Raw genomic sequence first — 16082 nt, 5'->3', positions numbered from 1 at the left:
GTCTCACTCACCTGCCCGCGCGCGCACCTTTTATAGCTGTCCCTTCAGCCCGCCAGCCAATAGGAGCCCTGAACGCTGCCGTCGCTTCCCGCGCTTTTCTTCCCGTCACTCTCTCTCCGTCCTCCTCAACGTTCCCGCCCTTTCTTCCTAACGGAGGCTGGCCCGGGGTCACCTGAAGGTCACGGCCGGGGTCACCTGTCGGTCACAGCCCCGCTCACAGGTGTTGCTGCCCGGCCCCTCAGGGCAGAACCACCCCACACCTGCTCTCACCTCACAGCCCCAGAGCCTGGCAGAGTTGGCTGTGGGGAACTCATTCATTTCAGTGTTTCTTTTAGCAGTCATATACCTATTAGGCATTCCTTCCTGAGTTAGAGATGCCCACAAACTTAGTTAAAAAGTAAAATACATGTATCTTTTTAGGGGATTCTTCCCAGTGACACCTCCCATCTCTGCCCCTACAGCAAAAATCCCTTCTGAGCTCAGAAATATCATTACTAAGGGAAGAGTGTGAAACAAGCTGACAGCTGATGTACAAAGGATATCGTTTATTTGTCAGCTCAGGATGCTCTTGTTTTGTAGAGCTGCTTGTATTTTATAACTCATTCACACACCATGGTTGGAAATGCTCACCTGATCGCTATGCAGTGTAGCCTTTGCTCAATTCCTTTTCTTCTGTCCTTGGCTACGTTCTTTCTCATTGTAGCAATGGTACAAAAAAGGACTAGGGAAGGGACAAAACTGTGGATACAGCATATATACTGCTCCCACCAAAGCCAAAACAGAATGTAGCAGCAGCAGAAATAACTCAGCTGTAAGAGGTTCCTTCCCTCCAGGGAATCTTTACCTGCCTGTAACCCAGGCAAATGGAATACCCTGAAGGAGAAAGGCACCCAGGACCCGAGGGACCTAGTGTATAGCACCAGTGTGTAGCCTGTTGGTTTGCCTAGGCTGCACTGAGTGAAGTTAAATTGTCCTGGGCCGCGTATATTTGCTCCAAAAGTAATGCTTATTTATTTTCATGGAAATTGCAACAAGTAAAATGAGCACAGTAACTCTGTTGGATAGAGCAAATCCTCAGCTGCATAGCACTGTTCTCCAACACAGCCACCACCATTACAATATGCATTTTTGCCTGCCATAAACATGAGACTGCATGCTGTGCTCATGAAAATCTGTGCCAGCACAGATGACCCACAGTCACTGACACCACTGTGCAAGCGCACTGCACACTGCCCCTCTGTGCTCACACCCACAAACATTCAGCAAGCACCTAGCAGGTGCCACTTTCTCCATGCAGAGGAATACAGTGACACATCTTTGTTTCATACAGACTTCCTGGGTGTCAGGTGCTATTTTGTCAGAGCGCTTTTCTTCTGCCACCTTCATACGGCAACAGCATGTAATATATACAGTACTCAGACTCTTATTGGTGCCATTAAATTAATTTGATCAATGCGAATATCATGTGTTTTTCCTCATCTGCTTAATTTCATATCCATTGAAAACATTCACAGAAATTCTGCATAGCTCAAGACAAGAGTGTATATACATAGCAGCTAAACATTATTTTGTGTTTGCAAAATAAGTTGTAAAGAAAGGCTTGCAACACAGAGCATTTTACTAGATCAACATCACCATGTATAAAGAAACACTGAAGAGGTTTACTTTTTCTTTTCACTGTTTACTGCCATTGAGATAATTTCTAGAGGTCAGCCTTGCAAAGTAAAAAGCTGAGTGAAGAAAGCATTCAGTACTCAGCCCTTTTGCTGTTCTGCATCACAAGGGCCCCATGTTAATTAGTAACAGAGCCACATTTCACTTGGTCTTCCTGTTGGGTCCCTTTTGGTGTCACAGCTTCTTTCCTGACAGGGACACCTGCTCAACAACTAGCATGAGCTGCAGCAGAAACTGCTTCATCTGTCTGGGAGTTGCACTGCACACTGTGTTTACATACAGGCCTCTCTCTAACACCAAATGAAAGGCTGCTTGACCCTCCTGAATAAGGGCCAAGTTGTACTGAAGGCTGCAAGCACCCTGGGGTCAATGGCAGCTAACCAAACTGTTAGAAGCCTCTAGTGATTCCCTTGGCCCAAAACCCTTTTGGTTCCCCCTTACTCTGATCTTATCTAGCATTAAGGCCAAAAATTATAGACACTTCCTCAACAATTTATCCTATAGCTTACCTGTTTACAGAAAAAAATACATGTTTTTTAAGTGCCATTTAAAAGTATAGGCTGTATATAAGGCTCCTTGCCCTATGCAAACTGGCTTTCTTCCTTTAAGCAGAGTGTATCTTTATAGCGCAGAGCATGATTTCAGAAATTATTATTACAAAAAACAAACCCACTGGAATCTGTGGTGCAAAAGCAATGTACAAATCTGTATAAACAAACCAAAGTTGCAAAGTAGTAGGTGTTTCCTAAATGGTAGCACAGTTACCTCCCGAGAGAGAGAAACACATGCAGAAACATCTCCAGATTTGACTCCTACAAAACTGTAAACAAGTTTCATTAAACCATGTTATCCTACTTAAGATAAAGGATGCTGTCCATTTCTAAAGCTTAGCATATGGCAATTCTTATATTATTTTCAAAACAATGTTGTGTGAATACATCAGCATCCTTTATACTCAATGAGCATCACCCCCGTCATTTTACCTGCAAACTGCAACATTGAGCAGGTGTTCACTGACAATATCAATTCTCCCAAGAGGATATAAAAAAAAAATCACAAAACCAATTGTCAATGCCACTACTATGTGAAATCCACATAAATGCTTTTATTTTTTAAGAAAAATAAGAATTCTTCCAACAAATATGCTGACCTTCACTGCTCAAGGGCAATTACAAACCCGAAGTAAAACAAGGGGCCAGCAAAGTCATGGTACTCTACAGACTTAGTTTGATAGAAAATAGAATCCACCGGAGTAGCATGAAATTCAAAAGCCTTTAGTTGACTGGAACATTATGCACTGGGTGGCACAAGTTGTGAAAGATACTAAAATGTAACTCTTGTTGTCCACAGAATTTGCCTTTAAACACTTACAAGATACAAAGTGACAGCCAGCTGGATGAATAGGAGAATGTACGTAAACACCCAGACCCAGGCCAGCACAGCTGGGCTTGGATTAGGCACTGAGAGTTTACTCATGCTTCTAACATTCAAGTTAACTGCCATTGCTAGTTTGGGGCAAGCACTCCAAAGTGTATATACAGAGGAATGTATTCTAGTACAGTATGCATGAGAAGTTTATTTTAATATTTTAGTTCAGTTCTTTACATTAAGAAGAAATATAGAGGATTCTGTTCTTAAAAATGGATCTTGGTGGCACCAGCAGGTTATCCAGCAAGGTCTGTTCCCACTCTGCATGAATATACAATACTCAAGACCATTCAAGTCTTTAACTGTCAGGTAGGTTAGATCAACTTCTGCCCACAAATCTTTTAGAACATGTTGCTGCCTTAACCAGTAAGGTAGCTCTTAAAGGTTTGTTTGGATATATTCTGGTAGTATTCATTACCTACTTACTACAGAGATACTCTGTGAAGGGCATGCCCCAGCCTTATTTCCACTTCAAAGCAGATAAACTGTTCTCAGAGCTGTAGTATCAATAGATCACTCCAATGATACCTACTTGAGCTCAGGTAGAAGAGTTTTTACAGAAAAGTCACAAGAAAAGACTGTACTGACCCCTTTTCATCTCCAGTCTGATACTGAAGAACAACAATGATTTCTCCTTCTAGTGTCACCCTATCATTCTTCCTATTTGTTTCTTGCTCTTCTCTAGAGACCGGAACTCTGGAAAAGCAGAGAAATAGAACCAATAGAATATAGCTCTTATTCTGCAGAATGATCATCTATGCTAATTACACCATAAGAACTATTATCAGGAAGACAAATGCACAGATTGCCAGGGGAATCATTTGAGTCAGAAGTGACTTTAAACTTTAAACTTTTAACTTTTAAAGCTCCCCTGCAATGAACAGGGATAACTACAGTTAGGTTGCTCAGATCCCTAGTCCAGCTTGACCTTGAAAGTCCCCAGGAATGGGGTGCATCCACCACCTCTCTAGATAGCCTGTTCCAGTGCCTCACAACCCTTATTTCAAAACACCTTTTTGTTATATCCAGTCTACATCCATCTGTTAGTTTGAAACTATTTCCCCTTCTCCTATCACAGCAGACCCTGTTAAAGAGTCTGTCCCCTTATTTCTCATTGCCCCATTTTAGATACTGAAAGGCTGCTATCAGGTCACCTCAGAGCTCTCTGTTCTCCAGGCTTAACAGCCCCAGCTCTCTCAGCCCATCCCTTCTAGTAGAGGTGTTTCATCCCTTGGATTGTTTCTGTGGCCCTTCTCTGGATGTGCTTCAGCAGGTTCATGTCTCTCCTGCACTGAGGATTCCACACCTGGAGGCAGAACTCCAAGTGAGGTCTCACCAGTGCAGAGGGGCATGACCACCTCCCTTGCCCTGCTGGCCATGCTTCTTTTGATGCAGTTGGCTTTCTGGGCTGAGAGGGCACATTGCTGGCTCACATTCAGCTTGCTGTACAGCAGTACCTCCAAATTCTTTTCACAGGTCTGTGCACAATCCTTCCATCCCCTGGCACAACGATAGCAAGAGTTAGCACAACCATGGTGCAAAACCTTGCACTTGACTTGGCTGAACCTCACAAGGTTCACCCAGTCCTGCGGCTCAAGCTGTTTGTGCCCTGAAATAGAATAGCTGGGTTACTCACCTTTAAAGAGGCTTTTGGTAAATACAAAATGTCACAAGACCTTTGTCCTTCTCCTAAGATCACTTAAATCATGGTCAAGAACAGGCATCTTAAAACCACAGTGCTATCTGTTGTGCAACACAAGTACATCTTCAGATGAACCTTCACAGAATGATAAAGTCTTGCTAAAGATAGGATATATTCTCTTAAGCATAACTAAGAGCAATAAAAAAAATATAATCCTTTTAGACCTCTTCTTTGTCCTTTTCCTGTGAACTGTCTGGCTTGCAAGACTCAAGTAATGAGGGCAATCAGGCTTCTTAAATTTTGCAGTGAGATTTCCCACTGGAATCAATAGTTTAAAGAGCCTGTCTTAAGACATTTTATAGCTTCTGACAGCAAAGACCCTGCATGTTTGGCAGGAACTATTTGCTGATGTTTTTCTAACATCCGGAGTCAAAAGTCACATCAGAGTTGCAGTTTCTTCGTTCTTACAGCTAAATGAATAATGATTATTGCACTAATGATTCGTTTCAGAGCTCCAGCAATGTCTTTTAGACAATGCCTATATTCAGTTGTACAGGTGTCTTTTTGTTGCTGCTGTTTGGTTTTGTTTGTTTTTCAGTTCTGCTATGCATTACAATCAGAAACTAAGAAATGCAGTATTTACTATTATTTTACTCCAAAGTTAACTGATTCATGCTCTCTCTGATGAGACCCTGAGAGTTTGTCCTCTAGTTTAAGTTCATCCTAAAGGAATCCAATTCCACTCATACTGACAAAAGCGCAATAACTAGGATAAATTAAGAAGCATTCTGCCTGCTTTTTTTCCCCTCTCCAGCAATAAAGCTATTTTAAGGTTTAACTATACAAGGAAACTTTAAGCAATTTCTACAGTGTTAATTCTGTCACATATGGCTGTTAATGTTCATGCAACTCATAACACAGTTTTCAGCATCTGCAAACAACAAAAAAATCTCACTGACTTTTATTATTTCTAAGTCTAAAGGACTTCATAAAGTAATCATAGTGATTGAATAAAGTACCTACATGCATCACTACAGCAGTAACTCATTGGTTGCATTTCAAGAGCACAGCAGGGCACTGAGCTACATTTCAGAAAATAAAACTTCCTGAGAATTCTTTGGCAGACCACTAAATTGTAAACAACCTGTACAAAACCAATATACTCTCTTAACATCACTGCTTTAAGGGCATTCCTCTCTGAGAAGATCTGAATGATTCTTAGGAACGATTCTTAGGATAAAAGTTGCTGTAAGGATATATCCAGCATACTGCATATTGCAGGTACTCATGCAATGGAGGAAATGCCAAAAAGTCCAGCAGGGTCCCAGCCAGCCAGCATACAGTCCTATCAAAACACAGAAAGAGAAGACCATCACCATACAGAGATTCTTTGTACTACGACATGATGGTCCTCTGCTTAGCATTCAAAGACACATTTGTCAAGACAAATGCTACATGGTCTTGCATATCTCAAACTTACACATTTGAGTAGTGGCAATTTCTGCAAGTGGTGGTGGGTGCCCATGATGGGAATCCACAACATGCCAGTTCTCAACTAATTTACTAATTCGTAATGACAAATTGGTTGATAAGGACTGCAATGCAGAAAAGTCTAAGCTTCAGCAATAACACTTCAACAGCAGTAAGTACATATTGTGAAACAGCCCTATATCAGAATTAGTATAAACATATTTTCTTCAAGCTGATATTGATTGATTACAAGTATAGGAGTCTGCTGAAGATTCTTCAAACTCATGAAGACTTTATTAACAGAAGCATACAGAAACGCATTGCAAAATACTGGATACATAGGTTCTATTGCAAAATCCAAAGCAATCTCAGTTTGGTCTCAGACACTTCAAACATACCCTGGGAAGAAGCTTTTCACCTTATGCAATTCAAATATTCTAATGTCTACAATCACAGAATCGTAGGGGTTGGAAGGGACCTCTAGAGATTGCATCCAAACACCCAGCAAAAGCAGGATTCCTACACAGGCTGCACAGGTACACTTCCAGAGGAGACTCCACCACCTCTCTGATTAGCCCATTCCAGTGCTCCACCACCCTCCGTCTTTCACATGCTGGCACAGAACTTCCTATGCTCCAGTTAACAGCCATTTCCCCTGTCCACTCCAGGCAAGGCCTCACCAGGGCAGAGCAGAGGGGGAGGATCACCTCTCTTGATGTGCTGGCCATGCTCCTTGTAATGCACCCCAAGATTCCATTGGCACTCTTGGCCACAAGGGCATACTGCTGGCTCATGGCCAGCCTTGTCCACTAGGACCCTCAGGTCCTTCTCTGCAGAGCTCCCCCCTAGGTCATGCAAAAACCTGTACTGATAATTGCAGTTATTTCTTCCCAGGTGCAGGACTCTACACCTGCTTTTGTTAAACCTCATCTGGTTTCTTACTGCCCAGCTCTCCAGCCTGTCCAAGTCTTGCTGAATGGCAGCACAGCCATCAGTTGTGTCAGCCAATCCTCCCAGCTCTGTATCATCAGCATACTTGCTGAGAGTGGACACTATCTCCTCATCAAGGTCATTGATGAAGATATTGAACAAGACCAGATCCATCATTGACCCCCAGGGGAACACTGCTAATCACAGGTCCACAGCTGGACTCTGCACCACTGATCACCACCCTTTGAGCTCAGTCAGCCAGTTCTCAACCCACCTCACTGCCCACAAATCTATCCCATACTTTCCCAGCTTCGCTATCAGGATGATGTAGGAGACAGTATCAAAAGCCTTGCTGACATCAATATAGACAATATCCACAGGTCCTCCTGCATCTACCCAGCCAGAGATGCCATCATAGGAGGCTACAAGGTTGGCTGAGCATGATTTCCCCTTGGTGAATCCATGCTGACTACTCCTGATAACCTGCTCTTCCACTTGCTTGGAGGTGCATCCAGAACAAACTGTTCTGTCACTTTCCCAGGGACAGAGGTGAGACTGACTGGCCTGTTGTTTCCCTTGCCCTTTCTGTAGTCACTCTGGCTATCCTCCAGTCTTCAGGCACCTCTTCTGTTCTCCAAGACCTGCCAAAGACGACAGAGAGCAGTTAAGCCATCAGCTGTCAGTTCCCTCAGCACACATAAACATACCCACACCCACGAGAGCTCTCCTACCTCAGGACCCAAGGGGAACTTCAGATACCAGAGGTCCCCACAGTCAACAGTCTGGACTGCCCTTCCCCCCTCAGAATGCCCACATGAGCCCATAAGGGCTGTGTCCCCTTGGTCTGAGTTGCTGCCCCAGCCCAGCTGCTATGTCAGGTGCCCACCATGGTAGTTATAAGAGGCAGCAGCACACTTGAGAGTTCTCAAAGGAGCAGAGAGGAGGGCAGAGAAGAGAGGACCCTTCCCTGCTTGCCCACCCTGCCCCGTGAGAACTGCCTGTCTGACAAATGCCCTGTTTGCACAGCTCCTGTGTTGCTGCGTTCTCTAAGGGGAGCTGCCTTTATACAGGCAGAGGGTTGGCTGCCATCACTCCCAGCTCCGCTCACACCTCAGCAGCACAAGCACAGCTCCTGTCTGATCAGGAGGGGATGTGGGGGCTGCCGCACTGACCAAGCGCCACAGCTTTGGGGGTCGGTTCTATTTACCTCTCTGCCAAGATCCCTTGTTGCAGTCGATCCACGTGAGGCCCTCAGTAAAACATCCATTACCTTGCCGTTACTTTTGGGGGAGCCCTCATGTTTTCACAGTTTATGTGTAGATTAGCAGGAATTCAATTTTGCAACTGAAAAAAAAATTGAAAGAGCTGTCTTTAATTTGCAGATTTAAGTATCTGTGAATAAGATTTAACAGCAAGTTATCAATTCATTTACTGTATTTCCAATAATGTCATAGGGGGTATCCAGAATTTCAACTCCCATCTTATCCTTCTACAGGTCTTTCATCTTATATACCTTAAAGAATGCATCAGTGGCATTATAAAAGTAAAAAATTACCAGAAAAAAAAAAAGAAATCTAAGTATACACAATAGCCACTCATTTTCTATACAGTGTCTTCATGTGTATACAACAAATGAGTAATTAGGGCATTTATATTCCATACAGATTCATGCAGAGTTTCACATAAGTGTCTGTACAGTGGCAGCAGCTTGATGCTTACAGCACATTTGCTGCTTAACATTGCAATTAAACTGAGCACCTCTTGGCAGATATTTTAGTATTGGTTCCAGAGCAGACGACTGGAAACAACTCTCAATGCTTAATAATGACTGAAGTATGGACATTTTTCTTAGCAATGCTTTATCCTCCACTACTGAACTACTCAAAGTATTGAAACATTTCTAAACAGAAAGAAAATCCCACCAATACCTATGTGCAAGTAATACTGGAGATTCCAAGAACTGAAGAGCACAGCAAAACATTTATAAACCACACAGTGAAATTCAGAATTAAAGTAGGTCTTAATATGCTGTTGCTAGCTTCACTCTGTGGAAAATCACAGTGCAGCTTAATCTCAATTTTATTCTTTTGCTCTGAAAAAGGAAAGCGATTAGAATATTGATGTAGGTCTCTCAGGTCAGGCTCGTTTTAAAATATTGTTTTCTTTGAATTTTTTTCTCTGAAGATAACCACAATAAAAATATTGTTTTTAAATGTCACAGAGAATCAAAAACACCTCCCAAAAGCAGGACTAAGTCCCAGATATCTGTATCTCCTATATCATGCTTATCCAGTAAACAAGCAACACACCACGAGCAAGTTTCATTCTCTTGACTGCTTTACCACGAGGGTGACCAATTCTGGTTATATAAACAAGGGATTAATTTATACTTTTCTATGAAATGTCACATTTTCTATGCATGTCACATAAAGACATTAGATAGAAAATTCAAAATGAACTAAGGAACATCTTCATATCTTCAAACAATTTGCCATTAATTTCCCACAGGATTTTATGCTCAATTAAATTTACAGATGTTGAAAAAGAGTTACTACATATGTGAAAGGCTGCTAAACACAGGGAGCTCTCTAAGGTTGAGCCAGGCATTGAACAGCAGCTTTCTGAAGGACAGAAGGATGCCTTGTGAAACATACACTACAAGTTTGTCTTGTTTGATGTTTCCTAAACATTTGCTGTTGGCTGCTGCTAGACATAGGATACTGGGCTAGCTGAACTTTGGAACTTCATACAGACAATCTTGTACTCTTACATATTAACACATACTTCTAGTAAATGATTTCAGTATTTCGAGTATTCCACAGAGGAGAAAAGACACCCACAACTGCAAGTTCAAACATATTCCGTGTAGAGAGGAATCATCACTGCAATGCTTAATTAAAATTGACTTCACTGTGCATCAGCACTTGAATCTGTCTCCAGTCAACACTGCACAGTGTGCGCTAAGCTGAGGCAATAACACTAATATTATAGCCACAGCTGGAAGTATGACAAGAGAGTTTGGAGATAAAAATCTTATTCCTCAGTGTACAGACTGTAGGTGATACAATTTGTAGATCATAGCTCCTCTGAAGTACAGTTCTGTAACAAAATACACAATATGTTAAGAAGTCACCACCAAACCATCATCATACGTCTACCTGGAAATATCAGTGAAGAACCAGAAAATGCACAATTCTATGAACAGTTATGGGCATGTACAGAGACCTAAAGTCCAATCAGTAGTCATAATTACTGAATATGAATTACACAAAATTAGTTGTCTTTGTCAGTTAAAGTTTCTCTTTAGTTAAAAATATTTAATCAGTTTATCCTTCATTAATTTGAATTTTCCCCCAGCATGAGTGCAATACATTAAAAGCTGTCACATCCTGGGTAGGTAAGTCTCATAAATCACAAGGCTGAGCTAGGTTTCCTTCAGGCTTGACCCAGTCACAGCTTCCAAGTACCATGTAGACATCACAGGAGCTGCCATAGCAGTCACTGCCTTAATACACTGCTACTGAATGGAGAATATCACTGGGGCTACAGTGTATCTTTAGCAAGTTTCTAAGTCACAAAACACACAACAATAGAGACTGCCTGGTCATCACCACAAAAGGCAGAACATTTTCATAGTAAAGAAAATTTTCATAGTAAAGAAAAGTCATTTTATTTAACAAACAACTGCGAACTATTTGTTTTGGAAAACTTTCACACATCTCTTCCCCTTGGCAGCTCCTCCACTGGAAGCCAAAACAAAACTGCAGAGAACCATTCATTCTCAGGATGGCTTCAGCTTTCAACCCTCTGCTTTTTCAAGAGGAACACCAAGATAGAAACCCCCCTCATTAGCAATCTGAAAGCACTGCACAAACAAGGAATACTTACATTTGCCACTGTATTTGGAGTATTTGTGCACTGTTCCACCAACTGGTGATTACAAAAGGAGAAAGATTTTTAGTCTGCCTTTCAAGCCTCGTAGCAGTGAAAGGAAGCTACTGGTTTTCTGTATGCTGTACTCTGCTCACTTCCCACATGCACACAACGCAGCTGCCAGATTTAATAACCACGTCAGCTGCTTTCCCCATAGAGAAGCAGAGAGATGACAGAATGAAGATATTCCCAGTGTGTTAATCTGTAGCTATGGCCACATTAAACCCTGAAAGAACATCATTTTACTGCTCTTGAAAAAAAAAAAAATCAGCCAACACCATTTCCAAAAAAAAAGTGCAAAAGGATTTCAGAAATGTGAATCCATACTTGCCTTCAGTGACATTAAAGAAATGGCTCCTTTTATCATCAGGACTTTTATCATCAATCCTAGGACTTGAGTTAATTCGTTCTCAAAACATCCTGACCTTTAATTACACATTTTGTCAAGCAACACGTGCTTCTCGTACCCAAAAAGAACAGAATCGTTAGCTGACAAGTCAGTTCAGAACACTCCTCTCCAGAAGGAATTATTCCCATACCTGTCTTCGCTGACTTCTTTCAGAAAAGCAGAGTTAATAAAAGGGGGAAATTCTCACTTATCATTTCAATCCTCCCATGCACAGCAGCTCCTAGAGCTCAAAACTTCCTTAACAGATGTGATCACTTCACTGCCAACACAGAGCGTTTCTGTACCTCCATCTGCACAACCAACTCTGTAGAAGGGAGGGGCAGACAGAATTAACATGCCAAGAGAAGGTGCCAGTCACACAGTCCAAATCTACAAACTTAAGCACAGAAACATGTGGCTGAATTTGTAACATTGCAGAGATGCTGCAGAGATGCTATGACAACCATGAACACCTCTCTCTCTCATTTCTATTCCCTTGACTGCCCCTGGAGGCACCTGTTTCAGCTGGGAGTGGCTTCTGCAGAAACTATAGACAGTTGGTTTTCCCCTCAAAGAAAGTGTTACTGTGTGGGAACTGAGAAGGAAGGAAGGCATCAGCTGACATTATGACACAGGGCAGCAATCAATACTGCATATTGAAGTGCAGAGGATTTTTCAGCCTATTTATTCTTCCAGCAACAGGGATCTCGCTACATCTACTCTGTTCCAAACTGAACTAGCCTCAGTGGTGCTCATTATATATTATGAAACAGTGCCACATTAAAACTTGAGGAAGTGCCTGAAAGGAGAAGTACAAGTCAGCGAGGCATGGTGTGCAGTGGAGTAAAACCTGAAACAGCAAATTGCTGCCTATAGGGCTTTCCTCTCAGCTTGAGGAGACAAACCTACCCACAGCCACGGTAGGGAGAGCAGATCTATCATAACCTATATTTTAGGAGGGTGGATAGTGATAGGACAAGGGGAAATGATTTTAAACTAATACAGGTGTGGTCTAGCTTAGATATCAGGAGGAAGTTCTTCACACAGAGGGTGGTGAAGCACTGGGACAGGCTGCCCAAGGAGGCTGTGGATGGCCCCATCCCTGCAGGCATTCAAGGCCAGGCTGGATGTGTCTCTGGGCAGCCTGGTGATATGATTGCATGGCACAGCCAAAGAACTACTCACTCCCCAGGGTGAGATGCAGCTAGTAGCTTAATGGAAAGTAATGGTGATAGGAGGATGGTTAGACTAGATGATCATGGAGGTCCCTTCCAACCTTGTGATTCTATGCAGAGATGTTCAACTGCCCAGAGTGGAACAGACTGCTATGTGAAGTTACACACTGCAACAACATAACATGCAAAGTGCCATCTCTAAACAAGGCTAAGAAAACCCACAGAAACATGATTACCTAAACACAAGTCTGCCTACTCCTAAAGGAGCTGGATGATGGAGAAAAAATAAAGGCACCTGCACAAGTTTTAAGCAAGAACTCAATGTCTGAGCTCTGAACTCAAGCTATTTTGCTTTTTTCCCCAGTGAAAAGTCTGTCATTCTCATGGTTTGAGATTTTTCTTCCACCCAACAAATATTTGAAATCAGTCTTCCCCCCCTTTACAGGATCAAGTAGCATTATATCAGAATGTCAATAATTAAGTTTCCCTGATTTCTTGGTTCTTGGTGCAAGGCTGTCTTGCCTTGGACTTAAGACAGCCTCCTAATTCTGTCTACTTGCAATCTGATGGTTTTCCTTGCTGCACAGGGCGATGGATCCTGAGTTTTTAATAAAAGGCTGCAGGATAATATTTCCCTTTTTAAACCAAAATACTTCAAAGGCTGCCCATTTTTCTCTTCTATCACTGGACCAGATAAAAGACTCCAATCCCAAATATTGCCACTTTACACTGTTTTGATTTTTTTTCCCCTGTACTCATTCTATCCAAATCAAATGCATGTAGCACCAAACATTTTACAGTGATTTTTTTTAAAAGCTACACATCGTAAGCATGCTAGCTAGCAATCTTGATCTGAATTGTAAACACAGAATGGATACAGTAGAAAGAGCCTGCGCTGAGTTCATACAGCTCAAGTGGAGGAGGCTACATTAAGGTGACAACAAACAGAAGAGTACAAACAAGAGTAGAATTTGACATTTACCATCTGAAACTGTAGAGTTCTAGCATTCATCCATACTTTACTAGTTTCTCTAGAGAGGCAGGAAGAACAGATACGTAACCATTAACATTATAATTGAAGTGTGGGTAATAGTTATGCAAGATTCCACAGAAGAGAGGATTCCTAATACAGTCAGAAAATTGTCCAAGTTCCCTTCTTTCTCTGCTGAGATCTGGATTGTACTGACCAGCAGAAGTTCAGAGGACCAAAAGAACTGCTGATGTTGCCCCACAACCAGAGACCACCACAACCAAAAGGCAGAGCAGAACTTCTTAGCTGTTCCACCACTTTAGCCTCACCTAAGACTTCCACCGTTGCAAGTTCTGCCTTTGACAGCTATTCACAATCTCAAACGCATCTGAAAACATTTCAGCCTCTAGCAAGCAACTCTTGAACACAGTGCATGCAGCATCCTTGCAGGGACCTACTCAGCCTCTATTATTGAATAGAGTTTGGTTTGCTTACCATTACTAAAGGACAGCAGATAGAACTGAGTTGTTAGTGTACACACACAGGTGAAACAAGTTGTCCACTCAGGGAGAGAGCCTAGCCCGCCTCAGTCTCCACTGACAAGAGGCCCATAGAACAGCTGGTTAATCCAAGTGGAATAAATAAACCTAACAGTCTAGCTTCTCATAACACATACATGCTTCCAAACCCCATTACGATCACAGTATTTTCTTTAGTATGTTACGCATCAGAAATTGTCATGATTTAGCAGGTATGATTCCTACCTTGTGGAAACTCACTACAGTTGTATTCAATTATACGTAGCACACAGAAATATCCCATTAAGGTTTTTCTTCCTGGCTAGATGTATGTCACATCATGAGAACAAATCTTACATGTTTTCAAAGAGCAAATTTTAGTCTGCTTATCACCTCAATTCTGTCCATGTAAGTGAGACGTTATCTCCACAGACACTGTAAAACAACAGAACTAGAGGCTAAGATTCACACAAGTCACCTGTCAGCCCTTTCAAGAAAGATTTCTCTCTACAGCAGGTAGCTCCACACATCCTGACTTGAAATAAGGCTTTGATGCATAATGCAAAGAAATAAACAAGCCTGCATAGAAAGGCCCAGCTGTATGTCAGGGAGAAAAGATAAATAGCAAGAAAAGGACCCACAGCCTAGAAATAGTTCTTACATCTTCATTTACAGAACATTACTGCCCTGGTCCATAACCCAGGCCTTTTTAATCCTCCTCCATGAGAGGTTGTTATCCTGTCTTAGAGCTAGAGCTATGAATATAAGAAGATCAAACCTTCATGAAGTGTTTCACCCACGTGGCAGTTTCCCATGAGTGCATTATCCTGTGGGAGCAGGATTATTTTCCTCAAGCAGCAGGGTTATCCTTAGATCTAAGTCCGTGACGAGGGGCACAGGCTACAGGAAGAAGAGGGAAAAAAAAGGGGTAGAAGTGTTTGCCACGACCCGGCCGGCCCCGGGCCACGTGCGCTCCGGGAGAGGGGGAAGGGCAGAGAGCGAGCTGACAGTTTTAACAAAGAGAAAACACAACGGCAACGACCTGAGGAGGAAGGGCAATTTACTGAAGCTAACTAAAACAAAATCAGAAAAACAAGGGTATCCAAAATGAGAGTCAAACCAGGACAGTGCGAGGGAAGCACGTGCTTTCCCCGCGGCGGGCTGAGCTGGGCCAGACGGAGAGAGGCAGCCGCTCCGCGTCCCGTCCGCAGCTCCCCCGCTTCCTCTTCCCGCCAGGTCCTCCAGGGATGCCGCCCCCTCCCCTCCCAGTCAGGAGTAAACGGAACCAGAACATTCACTCGTTAACTCCACGTAATGTTCTGAAGTGGAATACTGACAACAACAACAACAACAAAAAAAACCACGAAACCACCACAACGTGAAATATTAGAATACTTGCTTTTTGTTTTCTTTTTTGAAAAAAAAAAGAAAGAAAGAAAGAAACACCTCTGCTCTCATTTTTATGAGACTGATACATGCTTATCAACTCCCAGGATCTTCAAGGATAATTCGAAGTCTCTGATTACAAAGCTTTTAGATTGGTTTTAAGATCCAACAGCATCTCAGTATAGCACAATAGGAAGTACAGCAATAACAGCAGAGCAACAAAGCATCAGGCCACAACATGCAAAGATTTACCTAAACACAACAATCACAGAAATAAAGAAAAGAACCTACTCACCCTCAGAAGACCTCAGCCACATGAGGAACTCCAGAGAGAAACCCCCACCTCCACTGCCAACCCTTAAATGAGGTCTGGGAAGGGGTGGATCCTGGCTCCAAACTTTCTGGTCACTCAGTATATTGCATGCACCTGAGATCCCCTGGGTTGGCCCTGCCCTCCCACCAGGTGCTCAATCACTGCTTCAAGCCCTGACTTAGCATTTCTGCTACACCTAAAGTAAAAACACACACAAATAAAAATATCTGCCAAAGAAACCTCCTATAAAATTCC

General features: G+C 42.5%; 1 long non-coding RNA gene across 3 annotated transcripts; it reads right to left on the bottom strand.

The window, feature by feature from the left end:
• Window positions 1-4502: 4502 nt before the first annotated feature.
• LOC104911786 lies at window positions 4503-15763 on the bottom strand. 3 transcript variants are annotated; one of them, XR_004160345.1, is made up of 5 exons: window positions 15249-15763; window positions 14907-15028; window positions 11033-11790; window positions 8352-8488; window positions 4503-7785 (listed from the first exon to the last, which is right to left on the bottom strand). It is a non-coding gene; the product is annotated as an uncharacterized LOC104911786 (long non-coding RNA). The 3 variants fall into 3 exon arrangements; XR_794162.3 differs by having other exon boundaries at window positions 14907-15763; XR_794163.3 differs by lacking the exon at window positions 11033-11790 and having other exon boundaries at window positions 14907-15739.
• Between the last annotated feature and the right edge of the window lie 319 nt (window positions 15764-16082).

Source organism: Meleagris gallopavo, chromosome 7 (assembly GCF_000146605.3).
Source record: "Meleagris gallopavo isolate NT-WF06-2002-E0010 breed Aviagen turkey brand Nicholas breeding stock chromosome 7, Turkey_5.1, whole genome shotgun sequence".
NCBI classification, from domain to species: Eukaryota; Metazoa; Chordata; class Aves; order Galliformes; family Phasianidae; genus Meleagris; species Meleagris gallopavo.
Note: the sequence above shows the minus strand (reverse complement) of the source record. Positions and strands in the feature narration are given on the sequence as shown.